The sequence below is a fragment of the Zootoca vivipara genome, chromosome 10, assembly GCF_963506605.1.
Source record: "Zootoca vivipara chromosome 10, rZooViv1.1, whole genome shotgun sequence".
NCBI lineage: Eukaryota > Metazoa > Chordata > Lepidosauria > Squamata > Lacertidae > Zootoca > Zootoca vivipara.
In genome coordinates, this window is record NC_083285.1 from 63,770,303 (window position 1) to 63,785,327 (window position 15,025).

The window sequence follows — 15,025 nt, forward strand, 5'->3', positions numbered from 1 at the left end:
CACTTCGGAAAAAGCCAGGTACAATTAAACCATTAAGTTTGCTGCCCCATTAAAAAAAATGTAGCAGGACCAGTCAGGGATTATGGGAGTTGAGGTCCAAAAGCAGCTAGAGACCCAAGTTCAAAAACCCTGATTTACATTATGGGTGGAGCCATTTTGGTTCAGTAGTAGATTGTGCACGTTATCAACACTTTATATGCGAAGAAATAACTGAAAAATATACCCAATGCTACTATCAAACCTTCCTCTTAGTCTTCTGAACGCTGTATTCACTCACTCCACTATAATTTAAGAGCTAAGGGGATGGGCTTTCTTTTAGGTTTAAAATATAATAGAAAACAATGTAAGCTGGACCTGCAACGAAGCTCACATCCACACCGTAAATTTAAAGCAGATTTAAAACACATGGCTTTCCCCCAAAGAATCCTGGGAAATGTAGTTTAATTAGGGTTCCGGGGGTTGTAGCTTTGTGAATCCAGTTGCCTGGGTTCTTTGGGGGAAGCCATATATGATTTGGATGTGACCAATACATTGTGTCGTGAAGCATTCTTGCTCAATGTGCCTGCCAGCCCCTTTTTCCTGGATATCTTGTTGCATTTCCCCACTTCACCCCACAGACACTCAGCAAATCTGCGACCTCTGAGCATGCTTGGCTTTTAATGAGTTGTTTGGGGATGGTTTCTCCTTAAGGGTTTTTTTGATGTGCTTCTGAAAACCTTGGGGTTCCCTTGAGCCTGCTGATACGTCCCTCTTGCACACAGGTGGTGGTGATTTGATTACATAACGATCAGTGCTCAGAGATGCCGTTGCCATTAATATGCATGGGGTAATTGTCTTCCAGTAGTTCAAAATATACAAATTTTAGTAGCTGCAGGGAGCAAATGAAAGCCTGTGCAGTGCATGCTCCTTTAGTTTTTGGGTGCATGGATTTAGATGTGCAGTCAACTACAGCAACAAAATGCTTATTACAGCCTTAGGGGCCGTAGCTCAGAAGTCTTGCATGCAGAAGGTGTTGGGTTCAATCCCTGGCGTCTCCATGTAAGGCTGGGATAAAACAGCACCTGAAATTCCAGGACCCCCCCCCCCAAGTGTCCCTAGTTTCCAGGGACAGTCCCGGATTTACAGAAGCCAGTTTCTGATTTGATCCCAGAATGCCCCACTTTTCCTTAGGATGTCCCTATTTTCATCAGATAAACGTTGGAGGGTATGGAGTCACGCAACCCCCAAGCCAAGGAAATAAGTAACTATGCAACCTTTAGAAGATGTATGAAGGCAGCCCTGTACAGGGAAGTTTTTTAAAGTTTAGTTTTTGTTATGTCGGAAGCTGCCCAGAGTGGTTTGGGAAACCCAGTCAGATGCGCAGAGTGTTGTTGTTGATGCTGCTGCTGCTGCTGCTGCTGTTGAATAGCACATCCCCATTTTCATTGCAGAAATGTTGGAGGGTATGTGACAATTGCTGCCAGTCAGTGTCAACGACACTGAGCTACATGGATCAATGGTCTGACTCAGAAGAAGGCAGCCTTCCTATGTTCCGACCGCACACCATCACCGCATGCTCAGAGACTGGAGTGCTAGTAACTAGGGGGAAAGGTTCGGCCTTGAAGACTGACAGACTGTAACAACTCACACCGGCAAAGGTGTCCCCCCCCCCACCCAGTGCAGAAGTGACAAAATAAGAGCAATTATTTCCTAAGGGCAGGTGCCAAGAAACAGACTACCCCTGTAAACAAAGTCCATTTGAGCATAACTGCACTTCCTTTTCCAAATCTAAGTGCGCTCTGTATTTTAATCGCAATTCTATCCAAAATCTGGAGGTATGGGAAAGAGAACCTATGGCTCTCCAGAGGTTGTCCTATCAGCAGCCAGCATGGTCACTGGTCAAGGATGATGGGTAGGTCACTTTTCTTAAACTAGTTCACGTACCCTCCAACATTTCTCCAATGAAAATACAGTGGTACCTTGGTTCTCAAACTTAATCCGTTTCGGAAGTCCGTTCCAAAACAAAAGCGTTCCAAAACCAAAGAACGCTTTCCCATAGAAAGTAATGCAAAACGGATTAATCCGTTCCAGACATTTAAAAACAACCCCTAAAACAGCAATTTAACATGAATTTTACTATCTAACGAGAAGACCATTGATCCATAAAATGAAGGCAATAATCAATGTACTGTACTATAAAATAAATAAGACAGTATTGTAGATGGTAAAAAAATTTATTAAAAAAAATCTTATGTGCACTGATGATAATCATTGTTTGGATGGGGTTTTTTAAATCCATTTCCACAGTCACACAATCTATCAATCAATCAATCAATCAGTAGCTGAACTGGGTTCTACACAGTCACAAAAACGAAGTCACAAGCCACAGTCACAAGTCAGTCCCATAAAATGAAGAACAAGTCACAGTAAAAAAAAACCAACGAAAAAGCCACACAAACAAAAAAGCAAAAAAATAGCAAAAACAAAAGCTCCAAATATCACCTCTATGTTGCGTGGGTGCTCAGGACTCAACAGCCGACAGACTCAACAGGAGGCCTCTTATTAGCAGCGGGGGACTCAATTTACAAACAGAACACACTCGACAGGAAGCGGCACAGAACACCTACTTCCAGGTTTGCAGCGTTCTATTTCCAAGTTGTTCATAAACTAAGCTGTTCTAAAACCAAGGTACCACTGTAGAGATGTCTCCTCCAACACCTCTCTGATGAAAATAAGGACCTCCTAGTCCGTACCCTCCAATATTTCTCAGATGAAAATAGGGGCATCCTAAGGAAAAGAGGGACATTCTGGGATCAAATCAGAAACCGGCTTCTGTAAATCTGGGACTGTCCCTGGAAAAAAAGGGGCGCTTGGAGCGTTTATGTTCAGGCTGTGGTTTTGCCAAAGAAGAACGTTGCATAATGATGGTGCGGCCAGCTGGCACCATTTTCTCAACTGATGGTAAGAATTGGGTCTTATTGGCTTCCTGGTAGCTTTTGTTTTCTCTGATCTGTTTCACTTTCCATATTGTCAAGTAAGGCAGATCTGTCCCCCATCGCCTCCGCCAAGATCTCATCATTTCACTGGTTTGTTGAAAAAACGCCAGGCAGCAGGCAGCTTAACCTCCTCGCCCCACAAAACCCTAAGTTGCTAGATCAAATCATGCAACAGCTTTGCTTCCCTGCATGTAAATAAAGTAAAATGTGCCAAAAAAACACACCAATACCAAGCTGCCAATATCAAGGTAAAGGTAAAGGGGACCCCTGACCATTAGGTCCAGTCGCGGACAACTCTGGGGTTGCGGCGCTCATCTCGCTTTACTGACCGAGGGAGCCGGCGTACAGCTTCCGGGTCATGTGGCCAGCATGACTAAGCCGCTTCTGGCGAACCAAAGCAGCGCACGGAAACGCCATTTACCTTCCTGCCGGAGTGGTACCTATTTATCTACTTGCACTTTGACGTGCTTTCAAACCAGGTGGGCAGGAGCTGGGACCGAACAACAGGAGCTCACCCCGGCATGGGGATTCGAACCACCAACCTTCTGATCGGTAAGCCCTAGGCTCTGTGGTTTAGACCACAGCGCCACCCGTGTCCCATATCAAAGCTGGGGTCAAATAAGGCTTATGCAGTTTTCATATGCAAGCTTTAAAAACTTTGCATGCATTATTGGTGTTAATGCATAGCAGAACACAGAAGATTGTATACATCCTAATAATATAGTTTTACATTTGCATTATAGACTGATAGGAGCGTGTGAAAATACCCAGGTCAACGCAGGTTAACATATGCCAGCATTAAACATCTTCCTGTTGTTAAAGAAGTTTTAACATACATTTAGGAAGAAGTTAGTGTAAATGTTATAATAAATGGCATGTAAATAGCAGTCACTTTTCGAATGGGCCAAGGAGTAAGGGACTTTTAAACCAAATTATCCTAGACTCAAGTACCTGGACTTATGCTAATGCTATTCTAGGCTGCACCAACAGAAATATAGCGTCCAGTTCAAAGGAAGTAATAGTCCCACTTTATTCTGCCTTGGGCTGACCACACCTGGAAAACTGTGTCCAATTCTGGGTGCCACAATTTAAGAAGGATGTTGACAAGCTGGAAGGTGTGCAGAGGAGGGCAACCAAGATGTTCAAGGGTCTGGAAACCAAGCCTTATGAGGAACAGTTGAGGGAATTGGGTATGTTTGGCCTGGCAAAGAGGAGACATAATAACCTTCCTCAAATATGGTATTTGAAGGATTGTCAAACCTACGGATTCAAGTTACAAGAAAGGAGATTCTGGCTAAACCTCTAGAAGAACTTTCTGGCAGTAAGAGCTGCTAAACTGTGGAACAGCCTCCCTCAGAAATTGGTGGACTCTTCTTCCTTGGAGGTTGGATGGCCTTCTGCCATGGATGCTTTAACTGAGATTAGGGGATGGACTAGATGATCCTTGGGATCCCTTTCAACTCTACAATTCTATGACTAGCAGCCAGTGCCAGATTTACATATAAGCTAAACAAGCTATAGCTTAGGGCCCCACTCTCTTGGGGGGTCCCCCAAAAAATTAAAGGGAAAAAACCTGGATGCATATTTCCAAAATATAAGCTGAAAAACAAATAAAATGGCTTTAGATACCTACGGTATTATGTCCATAAATTGAAGTTGAATATATAGCATATATTCAACACACAAAAAACAGCGACAATTTGTTGTTGGCAAAGGACAGCTGGACATATAAAGGGCCCCATTACCTTCAGTAGCTTAGGGCCTCATCAAACCTGAATCCGGCCCTGCTAGCAACACAATGTTATGCATGTTTACTCAGAAGTAAATCCCACACTATTTAACAGTGCTTAGGATTGCAACTAGGGATGGAAGTTCCTAGGCCAGTAGACAGAACCTATAACAGTTTCTGACTTGCACTAGAGCAATTTTAAATGGCACTGCTCAGTCTTGCAATATGAAAAATCAAAATGTGAATATTTCAGAATATGTGGAATATTATTTGAGTGTGTGCAATATTCAGTAACTGCAAGCAAACTCCTGAAATAAACTGTCCATAGCAAACAAAGAAAGAGATTAAAAGATCTAAGCCCCTGGAGCTTTTTTTTTAAAAAGAAATTAAATAAACACTGGTCAAAACCATCTATCAGTTTTGAATCTGCAGCAGTTGACAATCATACATCTGATGAACTGCAGAACATGAGAAGAGCTGGATCAGACCAAAGGCTTGCCTTGCCCGGCATCCTCTTCCCTGCAGTAGCCAATCACATGCTTTCAGGAGGCCCACAAGTAGGTCATGGGGACAATAGCCCTCTCCTACTGTTGCCCCCAAGACAACAGATATTTTGCTTCTAATGTGAAAAAACCATCCCGCAAGGAAAGCGTAATGCTCGTGTTCAACAAAAGAGGCTTAAAGGCTCTCAAGGCAGATCTTTAAAAAATGTAGTATAAACTCCAACAACTGGGAAACACTGGCCTGCAAGCGCTCCAATTGGAGAACAGCCTTTACCAAAAGGTGTCATGGGCTTTGAAGACGCTCGAACTCAAGACGAAAGGGAGAAACGTGCTAAGAGGAAGGTGTTATAACAGAAAGCATGTTTGGCAAACCCTCACCATGCTCAGCTCCCACCCGGAAACCTATGTCCCCACTGTGGAAGAAAATGTGGATCCAGAGTCACTTACGGACTCACTGTGAAAACCGTGTTTATGGAGGACAATCTTAGTCTGCTACGAGTGATCGCCAAAGAAGAAGAAGCAGCAACATTGCCTATAACGTCCTGAGTTCGAAAGCAGAGCTCGTGTCAAACCCAATGGAAAAAGAAGTCCAGCTACTCCACTCTCATCCGTGAGAAATTAAAGCAAACTCCCCAAAGATGGGTCCCCCAAAACTGTCAAGTCTACATCTCACATCATCTCTGAGCATTGGCCACGTTGGCTGGGGATGATGGGGGTGTTATAGCCATCAGACTGGGATTCCCGTGGGGTCCCTTGTTAACCCCCTGCTGCTCTACTTGTGAATACCTGAAGTAGGACCTTGGTGGAGCCAGCGGCACCTCACATCTGCCTTGGACGAGGACGCTGTGACGACACACCCATGGACTCCAAGGCATGTACTGCTTCTCCCCCTCCCACCTCCCCCTGGACACTGGGGGTTTGGTTGGGGCTGAGGGTTTGGTGAGATTTTTTTCCAACATAAAATACAGTAAAAACCAAAGTAATCTAAAGGAGAGAGAAAAGAAACAAACCAAGAGAAAAAGAAAAAAAGAAAAAGGATGGAAAGAAACTACAGTCACAGCTTGGTTCTCGAACGGAATCCGTTCCAGAAGTCCGTTCGACTTCCGAAAACGTTCGCAAACCAGGGCGCAGCTTCCAATTGGCTGCAGGAGCTTCCTGCACTCAATCGGAAGCCGTGTCGGACGTTCGGTTTCCCAAAAACGTTCGCAAACTGGAACACTTACTTCCGGGTTTGGGAGCCTAAATGTTTGAGTCGCAAGGCGTTCAAGAACCAAGGTACAACTGTATGTGTGTATATAATACCAAGCCCTCTATCACAATTATATCTTAATCCTTATTCCACACGATGCTGTGAAGCAAGTTGCAGCGGAGAGAGATACGTGTGGAAAATGATACCTTGAAATGGAACGCTAGAATGTGCTCCATCTAGCTGGACCCTTTCCAAACAAACAGAAGCATATCAGCAAGAAACGAAGGCACTGGTATTTATCTCCGGCATCAATTTGTAAATATTCTGCCACAATCTATGGAGGATCCCCCCTCAGAGATTACTGCCAATATCCAAGGAGGTTCACTGCCCTCCGTGAATATCTCTCTCTCTCATTTTTCAAAGCCATTTAAGCTTCTAGCCATCAACACATCCTGCGCCAGCAAATTCAGAAAGCTAATTACGTAGTTTGTGAAGTTGTCCACCTATATATAGGATTTGCAGGGCAGATCCATACCAGCATGCTCAAATTCGACTTGCAATTTGTCCTTGAAATAAGAAGGCTCGTTCGCTGTTCAGCGCATGTCCCTTACACCGCGGAACAAAAACATTGTGGCTACAGCCAACTCTCTTTCTATCCTTCATCCAAACTCATTTTTCTTTCTTTTTTTCTCCTTCTCTTCCAGGACCACTTTAAAGAAGCCCAGGCCTGCAGCACTCTTGCTAGGGCATAATATAGCAAATAATACTTTCACAAGCAAAGCCAGCTGCCCGTCATCAAAGACCCCAATTTTGCCCTGCTTGTGGAAGGACAAACCCAGCCTTCCTCAGCCTGGTACTTTCCAGGTGATTTAAACTACAATTCCCATCATTCCTGGCCGTTCGGCCATACTAGCTGGGGCTGATATGAGAAGGGCCTTTTCAGTGGTGGCTCCTAACATGTAGGACTCTATATTGAGGCACTCTCTATGGTTTTCAGCAGCTGCACCTTTTCCAGCAGGTGTTTGGGGAAGGAGAGAGATGATTAGACAAATGAATTGCTCAGCTGCTTCTATTGGTAATCACTATTTAACGATTTCTTATGAGCTGTGGTGGTGTTCTTTTTAAGGACTGCATTGTTTTATGGATTCTCTATATCACATTTGATTTTGTTTTAAACCATCCTGTGGCTTGTGCAAAGGGTAGGATATAAATCTTCCCAAAAATTAAATTAAACTTAATTAAATTAATGGTCCAAAACGTCTGGAAGTCACCAGCTGTGAACTGACCAGTGATGTGGCAATGTAGCTGTTTATTGCACTCCTTGTATGGCTCAGATGTGTTTGGGAGCCACACCAAAAGTTATTACATCTCCTGTGTGCACTTATTCCGGGTCCTATGAGTTATTTCATTTCTAACTTGCCTTTCCTTCAAGGCAGCATTCACCACCCTCGCACAAGAACCCTGTGAAGCAGGTAATGTTGCAAGACAGCGGCAAGCCCAAAGTCTCCCAGGGAGCTTTAGGGCTGAGTGCATAGATCTGAACCCGGGACACCTCGATCCCATTCAGATGCACTTGCCACAGCACACCACTGCCCCCTTTGCGATCGTGTTATGGAGGATGGTCGGATAAAATGTTACATTGTCAGACTGAAACATTTATGGGGCTGATATATCAAAGCGCTCTGAACTGCTCTTGGAGAAGTCAGATTGCAAAAATTAAATTTCATTAATCAGTGGGAAAGGAGGTCATGATTAGAGGTGCCTTCCTTCATTCCTGACCATGTCTCTCTGCCCTGCAGCAATGTGGACAGTCCGCAAAATGTGGACTTATTTCTGCTTCTTAAACAAGTCCTCCGAGTGGCATACAAAGGAAGCAAAAGCAATGATCATACAGTAGAAACCCGCAATAAATCTTTAAAATCCAAGCCAGCATCAAGCCCAAGTACATAAGACCAGCACGGTAAGATTCAGGTGTGGCTCTTGACTTGCATTGGCTACTTAACTCTGCATCCAATGCACTCTCACAACTGGGTTGGGAAGTGGTGAATCCATGACGTTGGCCACAATCCAGGTCTACTCTGTGCCTATCCGGCATTTTAAGAATACAAGAGGAACCACCAGCTGGATCAGGCCAATGGCCCATCTAATCCAGCATCCTGTTCTCCCAGTGGCCAACCAGATGCCTGTGGGGAGCCTGCAAGCAGGATCAGAGCACAAGAGCCCTCTCTCCTCCTGTGGTTTCCAGCAACTGGAATTTGCAATCAATGCAGCCTCCATCCACGGAGACATAGTCATCCTGGCTAGTAGCCATCAGCAGCCTTCTCCTCCATGAACTTGTCTAATCCTCCTTTCAAGCCATCCAAGTTGGTGGCCATCATTGCCTCCTTTGGGAGAGAGTACCATAGTTTAACTATGAAGTAGCTTCTTTCTTTTTTCCAAGCCAACTGCAATCCAAATCAAGAACGCCATTGTTGCATGCGTCCACAGTCACTGCTAATCCTTCTCCTGAAAGACCCCTTAGCTCTCTTCCCACCGATGATTTATCAGAGCACAAGGTAAAACACATTCCTCCTCTTCCCAAGCATGCGGCTGCTGTTTTTCCTTTGCATCTACTCTTGCAAATAAGAGAATCCGTATTGAATACAGGTACAAGGTATCTTTACACAGGTACAAGTGTTTGTAAGAAGGGCTGTACACCCCTTGATTTGTATATTGTGTAAACAGGCACGCATACTGTACAGTCATTGGATGTTACATGTGAACAGATGCGCGAGTATACACCTTGACAGTGGGAACGCAGATTGTGCACGCGTTGAATGTAACATGCAAATAACCCCGGCGTGATCAGAGTGTCAGGCTCAGCCTGGAAAAACCCGGGTCAAAATCCCACTCAGCCATGAAGCTCACTGTGCGGCTTGGGGCCAGTTGCTTTTTCTTGATCCAACCTACCCCGCAGGGTTGTCGTAAGGGTAAAAATGGGAAGGGGGGGATAAATGCAATTCCTAATTAAAATCCCCCAATGAATAAAACTGAATAGACTTTGAAAGGTATCCACCTTGCTTCCTCCTTCCCCTAAGAACATCCCCATTTTAATTAAAGCTTTATCTCCAGTGAAACCAGCTTTTTACAGCATGCTGAGAATGCAGTCGGAGCAAGTTCACAGAGCGATAAAATCGTAGAGTTGGAAGGTACCCCACGGGTCATCTAGTCCAACCCCCTGCAATGCAGGAATAAGTTGAAGTTGCTCTTGAAGGCCCAGGATTAGGGGTGGTTTTTGTTTTTAACTTAACAGCACCCTACCTAAAAACCACCAACTCCAGGTTACAGCTGCTATTGTGTACAACTGGTTTCCCACAGGCATCTGTTTGACCACTGTGAGAACAGGATGCTGAACTAGAGGGACCGTTGACCTGATCCAGCAGGCTCATCTTATGTGCTTAACCAGGGTTTCCCAAACTTGAGTCTCCAGCTGTTTTTGGACTACAACTCCCACCATCCCTAGCTAGCAGGACCAGTGGTCAGGGATGATGGGAACTGTAGTCCAAAAACAGCTGGAGACGCCCAAGTTTGGGAAACCCTTCAAGGATGAGGAAGACTGTGCTCTCTCAGCCTGGGAAAACACGGGCAAGGAGGTAGGTGAATGCTTCCCATCTCACCATCCTGGAGAAATTAAAGGCTCAGACATAAATTCTGGGCAAGGAAGCTGGTAAGGCAGGCTTGCTTCCAAGTGAAACCAAGCTGCATGTTCGACGATCCTGTTTTAATTATTACATTGATCTCTTATTTGACCTAGATAAACAGGAGCAAAGCAACCTCCTTAGATCCAGCCTAGATCTGCCTCCTCCTTTAATGCAATCCTGCCCTCCACCCAGTTATAACAGCGCTTATGAATATTAGCAGGTGATTCAATTTCCTCTTATGACAAGCTTGCCCCTGTCTGCAAAGGACTCATTCGGCCAAATGAGTCAATTTGTGGGTGCTTTCAATTGGGTAAACCATCGTTCCCAGACAGACTAATCTACCTGTTCAACGAAGGTATGTCTTGCCACAAACAGCAGCTATGCCCAGGTTGCATTTTGGGAAGCTGGGTTCTGAAGGATCACTGCTGCAGTTACTTAGCCAGGTGGTCACTGAACCCAGTTCAAATTTGCTGGAGACACCATCCTCTAATCAGAAAACCACCCCTCTAATCCAAGGTTAGGCCCTTAGAACTGGGCACAAGCTAACAAAATGAATTTCAATAGGGACAAATGTATAGTTCTGCACTTAGGCAAGAAGGACCAGATGCACAAATATAGGATGGGGGACACCTGGCTTACTAGCAGTACATGTGAAAAGGATCTAGGGGTCTTGGTGGACCACCAGCTTAACATGAGTCAACAGTGTGATGCAGCAGCAAAAAAAGGTAACACTGTTCTAGGTTGCAGCAACAGAAGTACAGTATAGTGTCCAGATCAAGAGAAGTAATATTGTCACTCTATTCTGCCTTGGTCAGACCACACTTGGAATACTGTGTCCAATTCTGGGCATCACAATTACAGAAGGATGTTGACAAGCTGGAATGTGTGCAGAGGAGGGCAGCCAAGATGATCAAGGGTCTGGAAACTCGGCCTTACAAGGAACGCTTAAAGAAGCTGTGTATGGTTAGCCTGGTATAGGGGAGACTGAGAGGAGCCATCCTCAAATATCTTAAGGGCTGTCACATGGATTATCATTCTTCTTTCCCTCACATGTGTGAAAATAGGATGAGTTTCCTCGGGCTTACAGACTGTCCACACCATGCGAGCTACTACACCACACTGTCTCTCAGAAGAGTGGGGAGGTGAGCCAAGCAGTAGCTCCCTGTATCCAGGCCTTTTGAAAGAGACAGGATTGTTTCCCAGAATGCACACGGGGAGCCCTATGGCATAATTCCCGTCCTACTTGTACTCTACCAAATTATTCCCATTTTACAGAGGAAGAACTGAGGCAGAGCAAGCAAGGGAACCACGGGTACAGTTCTGCACTTAAGGGACAGAAGTGTAGATTCCCAGGCTATCTCCAGCAGAACTCCCCATTGCTGTCTGCGGAGTGCTGCAGAGCTACTTTCCAGAAATGGAAAAGTACCGGGTGCATAAAGAGAGGAGGGTTGTCCTTGCGTTAAGGTTTCCTAGCGCACACAGAGGTGTCAAAACAAATGCACGGATGCCTGTTTCCTTGAGAGTAAAAATCAGGCCGTGCAGTTCCAAAGAACAAACTGGGTTCAACCCAACACATTTTGCCACCTGAGGCTGAGAACCATTTTGCCCACCATCTCCCAATATACATAAGCGGAGTGGAGAGGCAGTACTGTAGAGTCTTAGGATCGTAGCCGGCAGTGCACCAGCAGCCTACGGGGGTGGTGGAGTGTCACACATAGCTCTGAACTCCAACAGAGGGGGATTGCCAAGGAACCAAGACCATTGGTCTCATCTAGCACAGTATTGTCTACACTGGTCGGCAGTGGCTCTCCAGGGTTCTAGAGCACAAACTCTTCCAAGCCCTACGTGGAAATGCTGGGGCATCTCCACCCAAAGCTCTATAATCCCTCACACCTGACCAACAACAGAACCAGCCTACTGAGCTTTCTGTACCTAGAACATCCAGAATATTTTTAGAGGCACCTCTCGTTTTCAAGGCTTGCCAACCGCAGACAATTAAACCCATCCCAACCCCTGAATATATGTGCTCCTCATTTTAGGATACCGCCATTCCACAGCATTCCACACAACAAAAGCCTGCTAAGATGATGTCACTCACCGGGAAAAGAGAGGAAACTCATCACTGAAAACGGGGGACAAATCAAGACACAGATTTGCATATGTGCAGACGCTCATTAACAAACAACAAGTGTACTCAACATCGAACCACAATGCGTCTCAACATAGTTGGGTAAGAATGGAACCACAGACTGGGTAATCTGTCTCTTGTCCAGGTACTAACTAGGGCTGGGTGATATATTGATATATTGTGCAAAACCAGTTTGACGTCCATATCACAGAATAACAGAGTTGTTGGGGGGGGTGGGACCCTGAAGATCATTTAGCCCAAAATGCAGGAATAGGCAGCTGTTCCATTATCGGCACCATGCTCTAAGCAACTGAGCTATCCAGGATGCTGCGATATCAGTTTCATAATTTTTGAGCTGGCTACATATCTCGAATCATGATGTGTGTGTCTGCACACTATGCAAAAATCACAATGTGGGGAGAAACCATGCAGCCAGCCAATGCCACCACATAGCTCCATCTTTATTGCTGCCATCGTGATACATCAGTATATCGCAATGTTTAGATATGTCACGATGTGGGAAACCAGTTATCACCCAATCCTAGTACTAACTGCTGATGGGGAGTTCCTGCTTCCCCTTCTTTAAACCCATTGGACAGCCCTTTCAAAACCAAGGACTCACTCCAAGCGAGCTCTGTCTTCTAATGGAGGATTGTTCTCTGTAAAGTAGGGTGCATGGCTACCCAGACAACCTAGGCATCTTCTTTCTTTGGCTCCAGTGGAGGCCAAATCCCATCGGGATTTGTGAAGCAGAAGACAAGGAGGCCCTGTGCTAGTTAAAACCAGAGCCAATGACAGGCAGAACCAACAGATTCTACAGTCGTACCTTGTGTTACGTTTGCTTCATGTTACGTTTTTTTCAGGTTGCGTCCCATGGCAACCCGGGAGTACCAGAAAGGGTTACTTCTGGGTTTCACCACTCGCGCATGCGCGGTAGTGCTAAATCGCGCTTTGCGCATGCGCAGTAGCGCCAAATTGCATCACGCACCTGTGCAGATACGGCGCTTCAGGTTGTGGGCTTTTCACATTGCGAACAGGCCTCCGGAACGGATCCCGTTCGCAACCACTGTACTTTTGTCCCCATCCTCCTGTTCACTGAGTTTTGCAAAGGCAACATGGAGACAAAGGAGGAGGAATCTGATGGTCAATGTCATCCTCCCCCAAACTGGCTGCGGCGAAGGAGGCAAAAAAGTGAAAGCAGACAGAGCAGTGTCTGGTCTGCTCTAATAAAGGAGACTCCATTGTGCAAGCTGACACACAAACGTTTTAGCCCATGGAGCTTGTGATTTTCACCGCCACTCGCCAGGCCAGCAAATGCTTCATCTGCTTTGTGCCTCTGCATTTCAGACTGCTGCTAAACAAGCAGGCAGGAAACTCAGGACAGAGGGAAAAGCAGAAGCCCGAACCACAACTCATCACCTCTGGCAGATTCCACATCCCAATGAAATGCCAGGAGGTCGCCTAACCGCCAGCAGACGCCGTGTCCACACAGACTGCCATGAAGCCAAAAATGCAAACATTCCAATCACAATGGCTTCACCACCGCCACACCCGTGGTTCCCTTGCTTGCTCTGCCTCAGTTCTTCCTCTGTAAAATGGGAATAATTTGGGAGAGTACAAGTAGGATGGGAATTATGCCGTAGGGCTCCCCGTATGCATTCTGGGAAACAATCCTGTCTCTTTCAAAAGGCCCGGATATGGGAAGCTGCTGGATATGGGAAGCTCATCTCACACTTCCTCTGAGAGACAGTGTGGTGTAGTAGTTAGCGTGGGATGGGCAGTCTGTAGCCTGAGAAAACACAGCCTAGTTTTAAGGGTGAGCGAATTAAGCAGAAAGGAGAGGGCAGAAGGGGCGGGAGAGAAAAAGAGAAGGGGGTGGCAAGGGGGAGGGAGAGAGAGATGGCAGGAGAGAAAAGAGGAGCCCAGCTCATCCCAGCCATGCAGCCCCTGGCAGATTCTGATTCAGGGAGTGTGACCCTCAACAGAATTCCTGATTTAGAGTGTGAGTCAGATTAGGACTGGGGGGGTAACCGGGTTTAAATCCTCATGAAGCTCTCTGGCTGACCCCGAAGCACTCCTTATCGCTCAGCCCAACCTACCTCACAGGGCAGCTGTGAGAATATAATTGGGGAGGGGGAGGTTTGAGAACTTGAGCTTCGCGGAAAAAAGTGGGATCCAAATGTAGTTGATGAGAATCCCCTCCACTCCCCCCTTATTGCAGCCGGCTACCATGAAAAGCCTTAGCGTTGATTTGGTTCTTAATGTGCAACCAAGCTGTCTTAGGTATATTATCTCAGGAACAGCCGCCGACCTGGGTCTGTGAGCAAGTCCCCCATTCAAATCTCACCCTAATCCTGTACTTCCCTAAGGCAAGAGACAGGCAGCCATTCCTTTGGGGGTTTTTTTCCTGAATAAAAGTTAAAACTTGATGCCTAATGCCTACACTCATCCCATTTTTTTTAACACAATTTGCAGGGTTTGCCTGTTTTTATTGTTAACAGTGCTTTATGTTTCATATTTCAGGAGACCGCGACACACAGAAATGTTTTCTACAAATAAATAACCAATGGCCCCACCTTGCAAGGTTGTTGTAAGCATTACTCAGTCAAAGCACACGATAACTGAAGCACTCGAGAGAAGCGCCATCGCAATGCAAAATGTGGTCAGCATTTGTTCTCAGATTGCCCCAGAAGAGAAGCAGCCCTGGGCTCTTTGATGTTAGAGGATGGGAGGAATGGCGGTTAAAGAGACTCAACAATGATAAGGCAATCATTTGAAGCCAGCTGCCCTATCTGAGTCTGTCTGATCCGCAACCAGAAAG

General features: G+C 45.7%; 1 protein-coding gene across 3 annotated transcripts in view; it reads right to left on the reverse strand.

The window, feature by feature from the left end:
* GATA3 (GATA binding protein 3) overlaps positions 1-15,025 on the reverse strand; it is a 71,339-nt gene that overhangs the window by 19,949 nt on the left and 36,365 nt on the right. The gene's annotated exons all lie outside the window — the stretch shown is intronic.